Below are 14864 nucleotides of genomic sequence, written 5' to 3' on the forward strand. Positions count from 1 at the left end.
AACAGTTCAAACTGGAGCAGCAGCACGGCCAGGTGGACTGGGGACAGCGAGGAGTCATCAAGCCAGGTAGTCCTGAGGCATGGTCCTCGGGCTCAGGTCCTCCGAGAGAAAGAAAATTAGAGAGGGTATACTTAAATTCACACAGGACAGCGGATAAAACAGGAGAAATACTCCAGATATAACAGACTGACCCTAGCCCCCCAACACAAACTATTGCAGCATAACTACTGGAGGCTGAGACGGGTAGGGGTCGGGAGACATTCTGACCCCGTCCGACGATACCCCCGGACAGGGCCAAACAGCCAAGATATAACCCAACCCACCTTGCCAAAGCACAGCCCCCACACCACTAGAGGGATATCTTCAACTACCAACTTACCATCCTGAGACCGAGTAAAGCCCACGAAGATCTCCCCCACGGCACGAACCCAAGGGGGGGCACCAACCCGGACAGGAAGATCACGTCAGTTACTCAAGTGACGCAACCCTCCTAAATACTGCATGGAAGAGCACCAGTAAGCCAGTGACTCTGCCCCTGTAAAAGGGTTTGAGGCAGAGAATCCCAGTGGAAAAGCGTTGAAACCGATCACATAAGTATTCAGACCCTTTACACAGTACTTTGTTGAAGCACCTTTGGCAGCGATTACAGCCTCAAGGCTTCTTGGGTATGACGCTACAAGCTTGGCATACCTGTATTTGGGGAGTTTCTCCTATTCTCTGCAGATCCTCTCAAGCTCTGTCAGGTTGGATGGGGAGCGTCGCTGCACAGCTATTTTCAGGTCTCTCCAGAGATGTTTCTGGCTGGGCCACTCAAGGACATTCAAAGACTTGTCCCGAAGTCACTGCTGCGTTGGCCTGGTTGTGTCCTAAAGGTTATTGTCCTGTTGGAAGGTGAACCTTTGCTCAAGTTTGAGGTCCTGAGCACTCTGGAACAGGTTTTCATCAAGGATCTCTTTGTACTTTGCTCCGTACTTCTTTCCCTCGATCCTGACTAGTCTCCCAGTCCCTACCGCTAAAAAAACATACCCACAGCATGATGCTGCCACCACCATGCTTCACTGTAGGGATGGTATTGGCCAGATGATGACCCGTGCCTTCTCTCCCAGACCTGACGCTTGGCATGCAGGCCAAAAAGTTCAATCTTGGTTTCATCAGACCAGAGAACTTTGTTTCTCATGTTCTGAGAGTCCTTTAGGTGCCTTTTGGCAAACTCCAAGCGGGCTGTCATGTGCTTTTACGGAGGAGTGTCTTCCATCTGGACGGTTCTCCCATCTCCACAGAGGAACTCTGGAGCTCTGTCAGAGTGACCATCGGGTTCTTGGTCACCTCCCTGACCAAGGCCTTTCCTCCGTTTACCCAGTTTGACCAGGCAGGCACCTCTAGGAAGAGTCTTGGTGGTTCTAAACTTCTTCCATTTAAGAATGATGGAGGCCACTGTGTTCCTGTGGACCTTCAACGCTGCAGAAATGTTTTGGTACCCTGTGCCTCGACACAATCCTGTCTCGGAGCTCTACGGACAATTCCTTCGACCTCATGGCTTGGTTTTTGCTCTGGCATCCACTGTCAACTGTGGGACCTTTTATAAGGACAGGTGTGTGCCTTTCCCAAAAGATGTCCAATCAATTGAATTTACCACAGGTGGACTCCAATCAAGTTGTAAATACATATTAAGGATGATCAATGGAAACAGGATGCACCTGAGCTCAGTTTCAAGTTTATTTTATTTTTCCTACCCTATAACATCAGCTTCTGAACCTGGGCCCACTGCTCTTCCCCTGTGGCCTAAATAACATCACTCTATTCATCTGGTTGTAATTATAACTTTATTTTACCCCTTTCTTCTCCTCCAATTTCGTGGTTTCCAATTGGTAGTTCCAGTCTTGTCTCATCGGACTCAGGACAGACGAAGGCCGAGAGTCGTGCATCCTCCGAAACACAACTATTTATAAAATTGCACCCCCCCCCCCCCCCCAAAAAAAATTCTAATCTGAATTTATTTTGTACTCAAACGACAAGTCCTTGTTCTACAACGTGGTGCAGTTATGTGTCCAGGTAGTTCCACCTTTTCCCCACCTGATGGCGCCCCTTGCAAAGCTATGGAACTCCTTAAGCCTTGATATAATCTAGGGACACTGCAGAGAAGCCATGGCCGTTATTTGATCAAATCTTATAATGTAATAATTTTCGGGCTTCTATGACATAATTGAACAATGTAGGTTTTTAAGTCCAAACACAGACATGCTGCTGCTGCAGGTATTGTGGATGTGCACTGCCATGAATGATTGTGTGGTGTGCAGTCTGTGTGCAATGAAGGTTATGTTTCTACGTGTGTTTGCCAAGATGCTCTGTTTAATGTGTTCGTTTTGACCACAGGCAGCACCTGTTCCTGTGCGCTGGCTGCCTGTTCCTGTGCACTGGCTGCCTGTTCCTGTGCACTGGCTGCCTGTTCCTGTGCGCTGGCTGCCTGTTCCTGTTTGCTGCCTGTTCCTGTTTGCTGGCTGCCTGTTTGCTGGCTGCCTGTTTGCTGGCTGCCTGTTCCTGTTTGCTGGCTGCCTGTTCCTGTTTGCTGGCTGCCTGTTCCTGTGCACTGGCTGCCTGTTCCTGTTTGCTGGCTGCCTGTTCCTGTTTGCTGCCTGTTCCTGTTTGCTGGCTGCCTGTTTGCTGGCTGCCTGTTCCTGTTTGCTGGCTGCCTGTTTGCTGGCTGCCTGTTCCTGTTTGCTGGCTGCCAGTTCCTGTGCGCTGGCTGCCTGTTCCTGTTTGCTGGCTGCCTGTTCCTGTGTGCTGGCTGCCTGTTTGCTGGCTGCCTGTTCCTGTGTCCTGGCTGGCTGCCTGTTTGCTGGCTGCCTGTTCTTTGTGCTGGCTGGCTGCCTGTTCCTGTGTGCTGGCTGCTTGTTCCTGTGTGCTGGCTGGCTGCCTGTGTGCTGGCTGGCTGCCTGTTCCTGTGTGCTGGCTGGCTGCCCGTGTGCTGGCTGGCTGCCTGTTCCTGTGTGCTGGCTGGCTGCCTGTGTGCTGGCTGGCTGCCTGTTCCTGTGTGCTGGCTGGCTGCCTGTGTGCTGGCTGGCTGCCTGTGTGCTGGCTGGCTGCCTGTTCCTGTGTGCTGGCTGCCTGTGTGCTGGCTGGCTGCCTGTTCCTGTGTGCTGGCTGCCTGTGTGCTGGCTGGCTGCCTGTTTCTGTGTGCTGGCTGCCTGTGTGCTGCCTGTTCCTGTGAGTAGACTACTATTACAGGCAGTTCTGAATATGCATCTTTCTCTTACTCTCTCTCCCTCCCCTTCTTGACTCCCTATCCCCTCCCCCTCTATCTCCCTCCCCTTCTTGACTCCCTATCCCCTCCCCCTCTCTCTCCCTCCCCTTCTTGACTCCCTATCCCCTCCCCCTCTCTCTCCCTCCCCTTCTTCACTCCCTATCCCCTCCCCCTCTCTCTCCCTCCCCTTCTTCACTCCCATTCCCTCTCCTGCTCTCTCCCTCCCCCCTCTTTCACTCTCTTCCTGTCCCCGTTCCTGTTCATTCGCTCACTCAGAGCAGAGGGGGAGGGGGGGGGGCAGCAGCTTACTGCTCAGCTGGTGTGTTTCCATAGAAACACTGACCTCACGCTGTGACAGGCGATCTGGGCCGGTTGCCATGGTGATCTGCTGTGACATCAAACCTGAGCCTCTAGTTGCCATGATACCACACCTACCGGCTCAGCAGCAGCTATTTCAGTCCTAGTCTTTGAGCCTTATTACAATGTTCCAGTTTTTACACAGCGCCATATTGTGTTCTGTGTTGTCATTCTGTCCTTGTCTGCGTGTGCAGCAGAGTGCAGTAGCCTACATGCAGGAAAAGATCTGTGTTCTGACCGTGGTTGCCCGTCTCTCATTTATAGGTGTACGTACTATGTACGACCACAGTCACGCAGATGTAATGGGAATATACAATCACTGTCTGGACTGTATCCCCATTACATCAGCTACTGACTGCTGGAGCGTCTGTGTGTCTGGTAGAGCGAATGAGGGTAAGTGTGTGTGTGTGGCATAGCATCTGGTTGTCTATGGCTGAGGGTAAGTGTGTGTGTGTGTGTGTGTGTGTGTGTGTGTGTGTGTGTGTGTGTGGCATAGCATCTGGTTGTCTATGGCTGAGGGTAAATGTGTGTGTGTGTGTGTGGCATAGCATCTGGTTGTCTGTGGCTGAGGGTAAATGTGTGTGTGTGTGTGTGTGTGTGTGTGTGTGTGTGTGTGTGTGTGTGTGTGTGTGTGTGTGTGTGTGTGGCATAGCATCTGGTTGTCTATGGCTGAGGGTAAGTGTGTGTGTGTGTGTGTGTGTGTGTGGCATAGCATCTGGTTGTCTGTGGCTGAGGGTAAGTGTGTGTGTGTGTGTGTGTGTGTGTGTGTGTGTGTGTGTGTGTGTGTGTGTGTGTGTGTGTGTGTGGCATAGCATCTGGTTGTCTATGGCTGAGGGTAAGTGTGTGTGTGTGTGTGTGTGGCATAGCATCTGGTTGTCTATGGCTGAGGGTAAATGTGTGTGTGTGTGCGTGTGTGTGTGTGTGTGCGTGTGCACGCTTACACTGCATCTGTGCTCAGTGTCATTGAGAGGGCTGCACAGAGCTCCAAGGACACACAGGATTATCAGCTCTGAGGGTAATCCGGAGATGCTGCTAGCTTTGTGTGTGTGTGTGTGTGTGTGTGTGTGTGTGTGTGCAGACACATGCTTCCGTCTCTCTACTATATACTCGACACTGTCATTAAGCTCCTCTGTTCTCTGGTCAGTTTTACCATTCAGAGTGTTTCTCCATATATACACATGTACTTTGTGTTTTATTTACCGGGCCGCACAGCAGGTCAGAACCTTAAAGACAGATCTGCTCTATCATGTGTCCCATTTTGATCCTGTGTTTTCATAGAATTACAAGACGTTTAGTAATTGCTCATTATAAAGATTTGGGTATCCAGGGACCTGTATTAAGGGCATTATGACATTAGTACCAAAATGTGTGTACTCACACTGGGCTAAGTCGCTCTGGATAACAGTGTCTGCTAAATTATTCAAATGTAATGTGTGTGTTTGTGGTGAGTGCCAGTGTTCTCCTGAGTGTTGTGTGTGTGTGTTCCCAAAAAATGACTGTGTGCTTTTGTAAAATTGTGTGGTGCGTTTGTGACAGTTTTTATTTTCATTTTTATTTTTTTGCAGTCTCCACGGAGTACAGTAATCACCTCCGGTGCAGCCAGCCTGTCTGTCTGTCATCACTGCCTGTCTGTCTGTCTGTCATCACTGCCTGTCTGTCTGTCATCACTGCCTGTCTGTCTGTCTGTCATCACTGCCTGTCTGTCTGTCTGTCATCACTGCCTGTCTGTCTGTCAGTCTGTCATCACTGCCTGTCTGTCTGTCATCACTGCCTCTCTGTCTGTCATCACTCATGCACTGCAGCACATCTCTGTTTTTCAACCAGGTGGCCAGGCAGAGGCAGGCGGTCGTACATGGGTCTTGTCCCTTAGTGTGTGAGCAAGCTAGAGGCTAGAGATTAACCTGCTTTCTGAGCGTGCAGGTCATTATGGTAAATTAGGTTTCATTACAGATGGTGCTGGCCTGGCTGCTGACTGGCGAGTTTGTTCAGTTCCTTACTCGCTCACGTGGTCCGTCCCAGCATCCCAGGGTCACCTCGCAGCATCTGGTTTCAACCTGGTTCTCCCCCCTAGTGCATCTGATAACTGAGAAAGACAATTAGGGTCTTTCTGGGAATAGGGTGCCAAGCCTAGTATGTGACAGATTGGAGTAGGTTTAGTTAGATCAATCCACAATAAAGGATCTGACAACATTCTCCCAAGTTGTGTGTTCAGAGCTCTGTGTGTGAGCAGCCCAACCTCTCTGTCTGCTCTGCTGTTTTGATAAACCACTGCATTCTGTTCTACCTAGGAGGAAGTGTGCCCCAGGTACATATCTAGCCACAACCATGCCTGTCAGAACAGCCTTCATTTCCATAAATACGATTGTGCTGCATATGTCGGCTCAGTGGGGAACTGACTTTTTTTTTAAACCACAATGCTTATAAGCAGAGATCAAATTGAACCACCTCTTTCCTGTGTGTTCTCCTAAACTACAGGACCTCACTGTGGATTCTGTGTCTGACTCAAACAGACACCCTGCAGGAAACATTAAGGGTAGTCCTCACAATAGAGGTATTTTTGTACAGAGCTGAAGGAAGCAGGCTAAATTAGGACTTGTGTACCACAGGACAACTGGTGTAACAAGAGCAGGGTAGTCTTTTAACGGTCTAAGACACTGCATCTCAGTGCTAGAGGCCTCACTACAGACCCGGGTTAGATTCTAGGCTATATCACAACCGGGCCTGTGATTGGGAGTCCCATAGGGCAGCGCACAATTGATCCAGCGTCGTTAGGATTTCGCCGGTGAAGGCTGTCATTGTAAATAATAATTTGGTTCTTTAAAACCTCTTTAGGCTAGGTGGCATTATTTTGATGTTTGGATAAAAACGTGCCCAAAGTATCCTGCCTATTTCTCAGGCCCAAAAGCTAGAATATGCAAATAATTGGCAAATTAGGATAGAAAACACTCTAAAGTTTCCAAAACTGTCAAAATATTGTCTGTGAGTATAACAGAACTGATATGGAAGGCGGAAACCTGAGGGAAATCCATCCAGGAAGTGCTGTTTTTCTGAAACTACTCTTTTCCATTGCAAGCCTATCCTCCATTTAAAGTGATATCAACCAGATTCATTTACATTTAAGTCATTTAGCAGACGCTCTTATCTAGAGCGACTTGCAAATTGGTGAATTCACCTTCTGACATCAGTGGAACAGCCACTTTACAATAGTGCATCTAAATCATTTAAGGGGGGGGGGTGAGAAGGATTACTTATCCTATCCTAGGTATTCCTTGAAGAGGTGGGGTTTCAGGTGTCTCCGGAAGGTGGTGATTGACTCCGCTGTCCTGGCGTCGTGAGGGAGTTTGTTCCTTTGTTCCACCATTGGGGGGCCAGAGCAGCGAACAGTTTTGACTGGGCTGAGCGGGAACTGTACTTCCTCAGTGGTAGGGAGGCGAGCAGGCCAGAGGTGGATGAACGCAGTGCCCTTGTTTGGGTGTAGGGCCTGATCAGAGCCTGGAGGTACTGCGGTGCCGTTCCCCTCACAGCTCCGTAGGCAAGCACCCATGGTCTTGTAGCGGATGCGAGCTTCAACTGGAAGCCAGTGGAGAGAGCGGAGGAGCGGGGTGACGTGAGAGAACTTGGGAAGGTTGAACACCAGACGGGCTGCGGCGTTCTGGATGAGTTGTAGGGGTTTAATGGCACAGGCAGGGAGCCCAGCCAACAGCGAGTTGCAGTAATCCAGACGGGAGATGACAAGTGCCTGGATTAGGACCTGCGCCGCTTCCTGTGTGAGGCAGGGTCGTACTCTGCGGATGTTGTAGAGCATAAACCTACAGGAACGGGCCACCGCCTTGATGTTAGTTGAGAACGACAGGGTGTTGTCCAGGATCACGCCAAGGTTCTTAGCGCTCTGGGAGGAGGACACAATGGAGTTGTCAACCGTGATGGCGAGATCATGGAACGGGCAGTCCTTCCCCGGGAGGAAGAGCAGCTCCGTCTTGCCGAGGTTCAGCTTGAGGTGGTGATCCGTCATCCACACTGATATGTCTGCCAGACATGCAGAGATGCGATTCGCCACCTGGTCATCAGAAGGGGGAAAGGAGAAGATTAATTGTGTGTCGTCTGCATAGCAATGATAGGAGAGACCATGTGAGGTTATGACAGAGCCAAGTGACTTGGTCTATAGCGAGAATAGGAGGGCCTAGAACAGAGCCCTGGGGGACACCAGTGGTGAGAGCGCGTGGCGAGGAGACAGATTCTCGCCACGCCACCTGGTAGGAGCGACCTGTCAGGTAGGACGCAATCCAAGCGTGGGCCGCGCCGGAGATGCCCAACTCGGAGAGGGTGGAGAGGAGAATCTGATGGTTCACAGTATCGAAGGCAGCCGATAGGTCTAGAAGGATGAGAGCAGAGGAGAGGGAGTTAGCTTTAGCAGTGCGGAGTGCCTCCGTGATACAGAGAAGAGCAGTCTCAGTTGAATGACTAGTCTTGAAACCTGACTGATTTGGATCAAGAAGGTCATTCTGAGAGAGATAGCGGGAGAGCTGGCCAAGGACGGCACGTTCAAGAGTTTTGGAGAGAAAAGAAAGAAGGGATACTGGTCTGTAGTTGTTGACATCGGAGGGATCGAGTGTAGGTTTTTTCAGAAGGGGTGCAACTCTCGCTCTCTTGAAGACGGAAGGGACGTAGCCAGCGGTCAGGGATGAGTTGATGAGCGAGGTTGATGAGCGAGGTGAGGTAAGGGAGAAGGTCTCCGGAAATGGTCTGGAGATTCCTTTCCCTATGGCTTCCACAAGGTGTGAACAGTTTTTAGACATAGTTTCAGGCTTTTATTCTGAAAAATGAGCGAGAATGATTGCATCGCGTCAGTGGATAGCCAGATGTCCTCAGAGTTGTGCATGCCGGGAGCGAGACCTTTTCTTTCTCTCTTCTTTTGAAAAGGCTACCGTCCTGTTGAAATATTATTGATTATTTATTGTAAAAACAACCTGAGGGTTGATTATAAAAAAAGTTTGACATGTTTCTACGAACTTTCCGGATACTATTTGGAATTTTCGTCTGCCCTTCGTGACGGTACGGGCCTTTGGATTACTGAACAAAACGCGCCAACCAAATGGAGGTTTTTGGATATAAAGAGAATCTTTATCGAACAAAACGAACATTTATTGTGTAACTGGGAGTCTCCTGAGTGCAAACATACAAAGATCATCAAAGGTAAGTGATTCATTTTATTGCTTCTGTGACTTTCCGTGACCCATCTACTTTGCTGCTAGCTGTATGTAATGTTTTGTCTGCTGAGAGTTGTTCTCAGATAATCGCATGGTTTGCTTTCGCCGTAAAACCTTTTGGAAATCTGACATGCCGGCTGGATTAACAACAAGTTAAACTGTTTTTTGGTGTATTGCACTTGTGATTTCATGAAAATTAAATATTTGAATTTGGCGCTCTGCAATTCACCGGATGTAGACGAAAATGATCCCGCTAAAGGGATCTGAGCGGCAAGAGGTTTTTAACTGACTTTCCTAGTTAAATTAAAGGTTAAATTTAATAATATTAAATAAATAAATCTGTGAGTGTAAAGTTAACCTTAAGTCTGCTTTCAAATGTGATTATTCTGTTTGCTAAATCTGCCATATTATCTTTGTAACTGTTCCAAGGGTTTCTTAGATTACTGTTTTAGCTTGAGTTCTCTGTATTCAATGGGCACGAAGTCTACCGCCATTAAACCAACTGCCAAGAGACTCTGTTGATACAGACTTCAATTGTGAGCTGCATTCAAGATACTTTGTTGTTGTCATCGATATTGTTATTCTTTCCTGTGTGGCTCAGTCGGTAGAGCATGGCGCTTGCAACGCCAAGCGTCGTGGGTTCGATTCCCGCTGGGACCACCCATATGTAAAAGTAGTGGCCCCAGCTGACTTGTAAGTCGCTTTGGACAAAAGCGTCTGCTAAATGGGATATATTATTATTATTATTATTATTATTAATGAAAAAAATGTGCCCTGGGAATCTTTTTTTTGGGGGGGGGGGGGTTTACTCTTCGTGGTTTATGCGAATCTGAAATGCATCCTGAAGGAAGAATGACGCTGAAGGAGATGAGTGGCTGTGTGATACCCTTTCCAATTACCTTTGTTTGAAATGAGTGTCGCCATTAAAACTTGTGTTCCTTGCTGAGAATGCTAAGAGGCCGCGTGGTGACGTTGCCCCTACACTCTGATCTAATGTCAGTTTTTATTTTGTCTCCCTTGTGGTTAAGGTTAGGGACTGGACAGGATAAGCTGATCCTAGATCTGTGCTTAAGGGCAGGAGTGAACAGCTTGGTCGTGAGCTTGCAGTATATAATTTGAACTGAAGAGGGCTGCAGGGTACATTTGTTCCTGTCTATCATTTAGATAGAAACAAGAAGAGGGATAAAAGACTCTGCTTAAATGGTTACCTTCTACGGTCACATCAAAGGTTACCTTCTACGGTCACATCAAAGGTTACCTGCTACGTCACATCAAAGGTTATCTTCTACGGTCACATCAAAGGTTACCTTCTACGGTCACGTCAAAGGTTACCTTCTACGGTCACGTCAAAGGTTACCTTCTACGGTCACGTCAAAGGTTACTTTCTACGGTCACGTCAAAGGTTACTTTCTACGGTCACGTCAAAGGTTACCTTCTACGGTCACGTCAAAGGTTACCTTCTACGGTCACGTCAAAGGTAACCTACGGTCACATCAAAGGTTACCTTCTACGGTCACGTCAAAGGTTACCTTCTACGGTCACATCAAAGGTTACCTTCTACGGTCACATTCTATGGTCACATCAATGGTTACCTTCCACGGTCACATCAAAGGTTACCTTCTACGGTCACATCAAAGGTTACCTTCTACAGTCACATCAAAGGTTACCTTCTACGGTCACATTCTATGGTCACATCAATGGTTACCTTCCACGGTCACATCAAAGGTTACCTTCTACGGTCACATCAAAGGTTACCTTCTACGGTCACATCAAAGGTTACCTTCTATGGTCACATCAAAGGTTACCTTCTACGGTCACGTCAAAGGTTACCTTCTACGGTCACGTCAAAGGTCACATCAAAGGTTACCTTCTACGGTCACATCAAAGGTTACCTTCTACGGTCACATTCTATGGTCACATCAATAGTTACCTTCCACGGTCACATCAAAGGTTACCTTCTATGGTCACGTCAAAGGTAACCTTCTACGGTCACGTCAAAGGTTACTTTCTACGGTCACGTCAAAGGTTACTTTCTACGGTCACGTCAAAGGTTACCTTCTACGGTCACGTCAAAGGTAACCTACGGTCACATCAAAGGTTACCTTCTACGGTCACATCAAAGGTTACCTTCTACGGTCACGTCAAAGGTTACCTTCTACGGTCACGTCAAAGGTTACCTTCTACGGTCACATCAAAGGTTACCTTCTACGGTCACATTCTATGGTCACATCAATGGTTACCTTCCACGGTCACATCAAAGGTTACCTTCTACGGTCACATCAAAGGTTACCTTCTACAGTCACATCAAAGGTTACCTTCTACGGTCACATTCTATGGTCACATCAATGGTTACCTTCCACGGTCACATCAAAGGTTACCTTCTACGGTCACATCAAAGGTTACCTTCTACAGTCACATCAAAGGTTACCTTCTACGGTCACATTCTATGGTCACATCAATGGTTACCTTCCACGGTCACATCAAAGGTTACCTTCTACGGTCACATCAAAGGTTACCTTCTACGGTCACATTCTATGGTCACATCAATAGTTACCTTCCACGGTCACGTCAAAGGTTACCTTCTACGGTCACGTCAAAGGTTACCTTCTATGGTCACGTCAAAGGTAACCTTCTACGGTCACGTCAAAGGTTACCTTCTACGGTCACGTCAAAGGTTACCTTCTACGGTCACGTCAAAGGTTACCTTCTACGGTCACGTCAAAGGTTACCTTCTACGGTCACGTCAAAGGTTACCTTCTACGGTCACGTCAAAGGTTACCTTCTACGGTCACGTCAAAGGTTACCTTCTACGGTCACGTCAAAGGTTACCTTCTACGGTCACGTCAAAGGTTACCTTCTACGGTCACGTCAAAGGTTACCTTCTACGGTCACGTCAAATGTTACCTTCTACGGTCACGTCAAAGGTTACCTTCTACGGTCACGTCAAAGGTTACCTTCTACGGTCACATTCTATGGTCACATCAATAGTTACCTTCCACGGTCACATCAAAGGTTACCTTCTACGGTCACGTCAAAGGTTACCTTCTACGGTCACGTCAAAGGTTACCTTCTACGGTCACGTCAAAGGTCACATCAAAGGTTACCTTCTACGGTCACATCAAAGGTTACCTTCTACGGTCACATTCTATGGTCACATCAATAGTTACCTTCCACGGTCACATCAAAGGTTACCTTCTACGGTCACGTCAAAGGTTACCTTCTACAGTCACGTCAAAGGTTACCTTCTACAGTCACGTCAAATGTTACCTTCTACAGTCACATCAAAGGTCACATTCTACGGTCACATCAAAGGTCACATCAAAGGTTACCTTCTACGGTCACATCAAAGATTACCTTCTACGGTCACATTCTATGGTCACATCAATGGTTACCTTCCACGGTCACATCAAAGTTTACCTGCTACGGTCACATCAAAGGTTACCTTCTACAGTCACCCCTCAGAGCCTGGTTCCTCTCTAGGTTTCTTCCTAGGTCCCTGCCTTTCTCGGGAGTTTTAACTATCTACCGTGCTTCTACATCTGTATTGCTTGCTGTTTGATGTTTTAGGCTGGGTTTCTGTACAGCCCTTTGTGACATCAGCTGATGTAAAAAGGGCTTTATAAATACATTTGATTGATATCATAAAGCAGAGAAAGAACAGACAGTTTATGGAGTCTATTCTATGGTATTATTCTCAAGTATGTCTCAGGCCGTTTGGAAAATAAAATTGCAGGATGAAAAATGTACAGCACAATAGCTGTTCTGATTTCATCTGACGCTATTTGATCCAAGGTAGCCCTTTTTCTGTCTGTTCTTCAGTGCTTAAGGTATTACATCCTATATAGACATGTCCTCGGAAAGTATCATATCTGTCTGGCTCCAATTCAGAGCGAACTGTGAATGATAGAATCTGAATTGCTGTTCAGAGTAAATGAATAATCTGCAGCCTCACGTTTCTTCTCAAACGATCCTTCAACTCTGAGTCCCTGGTACGCCACAGAGGAGCTTCAGTATACCTGCCACAGAGAACAGTCAGCCTGAATGAGATGTTGTCTGCCGGCAGGGTGTGAGAGAGCTGACCTAATGCCATAACAGTGATCATGAGGGGAATGAAGGAATGTCTGTTTGGAGGTATTTAGTAATAAGGTGCTGATGTTGCTTATATCATTGGCAGCTGCCTAGAATTCTTGCATTATGAGTGACCCACCTACAGCTGAACAGGCTTAAATAACCCAATAGATACACTAAGCCATGTTCCTTTAGTCGTGACCCAAGAGGGACTGGCCCTCACCAAACAGTGGTTCCTGATGCACCAGTAGAGAACCAGTATGTCAGGGCTATTTATCTCTGACCCTACGAGGTCTGGAGCACTGCTGGTTTTCTATTGCACCCACCTGGTGTCCGTGGTTTAAATCAGTCCCTGATTAGAGGGGAAACACCCACCTGGTGTCCCTGGTCTAAATCAGTCCCTGATTAGAGGGGAAACACCCACCTGGTTTCCCTGGTCTAAAGCAGTCCCTGATTAGAGGGGAAACACCCACCTGGTTTCCCTGGTCTAAAGCAGTCCCTGATTAGAGGGGAAAGAAGCGTATGTTATTTTCTAACCTTTATTTAACTAGGCAAGTCAGTTAAGAACAAATTATTATTTACAATGATGGCCTACACCAGCGAATCCCTAATAAGGACAGCACTGGGCCAATTGTGCACCGCCCTATGGGACTCACAATCACGGCCAGTTGTGATACAGCCCGGGATCAAACCAGGGTCTGTAGTGACGCCTATAGCACTGTGATGCAATGCCTTTAGACCGCTGCGCCACTCAGGAACCATTATTCTGCTATACTGAACGCCTTCGACGGTCACCACTTGCCAATGGGTGCACATTCCTAAGCCTTCTTGCACCCCTCTTTTCCTCCCATAATGGTTTCTCCCTTGTGCATTGGTTCAGGCTGAATATGTAAATACAGCACACAGAGGTACTGTGAGCAAACATTAATATTTATTGTTTGTTGACGCCTCTCCTTTATTCGCTATCTCCCTCTTTTCTGTGACTCATCTTCTCTCCATTCAGGTCTGCCCCCCCTTCTTCCTCTCAGTATTTATTAACTGTAGTCCACATTCTCTCATGTTGTGTCTGCTTTGTCAGGTGGCATACAAGGTAAGGCTATCTCCCCGATTCAACACAGACCCTGAACGCCACACACACAGACATAATTAGCGTGATGAAGTCAGTCAGGAAAGAGCGTGTGCCAAATGGCATCAAATGCGGTCTAGCTTTTTGTGGTTTTGACGTTCTTGACTAATAAAGGAAGCCTTTTTTTGGAGTGTTGGCCTTTGCCTAAAGAACATGTGGGAAATGCATTTCAAAAGGTCTTTGTCAATAATAATATATCTTAGACATTGAAAGCAAGTTAATTAAAACAACTATGTATTATACACATTTAACAGACACACAGATCTAGAGCAACTTACAGTTTAGCGAGTGCATACGTTTTGGTCCCCCATGGGAATCGAACCCACAACCCTGACATTGCAAGTGCCTACCAACTGAACTACACAGGACTATATAGATTGATGTCACTGTTTCTTGGACAGTGTTGTGTGACTGAAAGCATCCCTCCAGCATGTTTACTTGAGGCATTTGGCCAATAAGGAACTAATAACATATTAAACTATAGAAATTGATTTATGTCTATGTTTGCAACATTGATTTATGTTTCATGGAGCTACATCGTCACAAACTCTGGGTGAACCCTCGCTGCATTCTTGAACTTAATTTGGGAATATTTGCATACATGATTTAAGGATACAGCTGTAGCTATCTCTCACCACACGTGTTGAATGTGAAACATCTGTTGGACAGCCCCGTGTCTCCTGTGTCTCTCGTTCTTGATCTCCAAGCATGTGCAAACATGGTTCTGGATAGAAGTTTTCCCCGCAGGCACAGGTCTGGGATCAGCGTGAAGGGGGCACACTGCAATGTTGTGTCAAGGGTGCACGCTGAAATGCTGGTTTTACAGCTCTTCTGTAAAATAAATAAATAGTCAATGCGATATATT

The sequence above is a fragment of the Oncorhynchus masou genome, chromosome 24 (assembly GCF_036934945.1).
Source record: "Oncorhynchus masou masou isolate Uvic2021 chromosome 24, UVic_Omas_1.1, whole genome shotgun sequence".
NCBI classification, from domain to species: domain Eukaryota; kingdom Metazoa; phylum Chordata; class Actinopteri; order Salmoniformes; family Salmonidae; genus Oncorhynchus; species Oncorhynchus masou.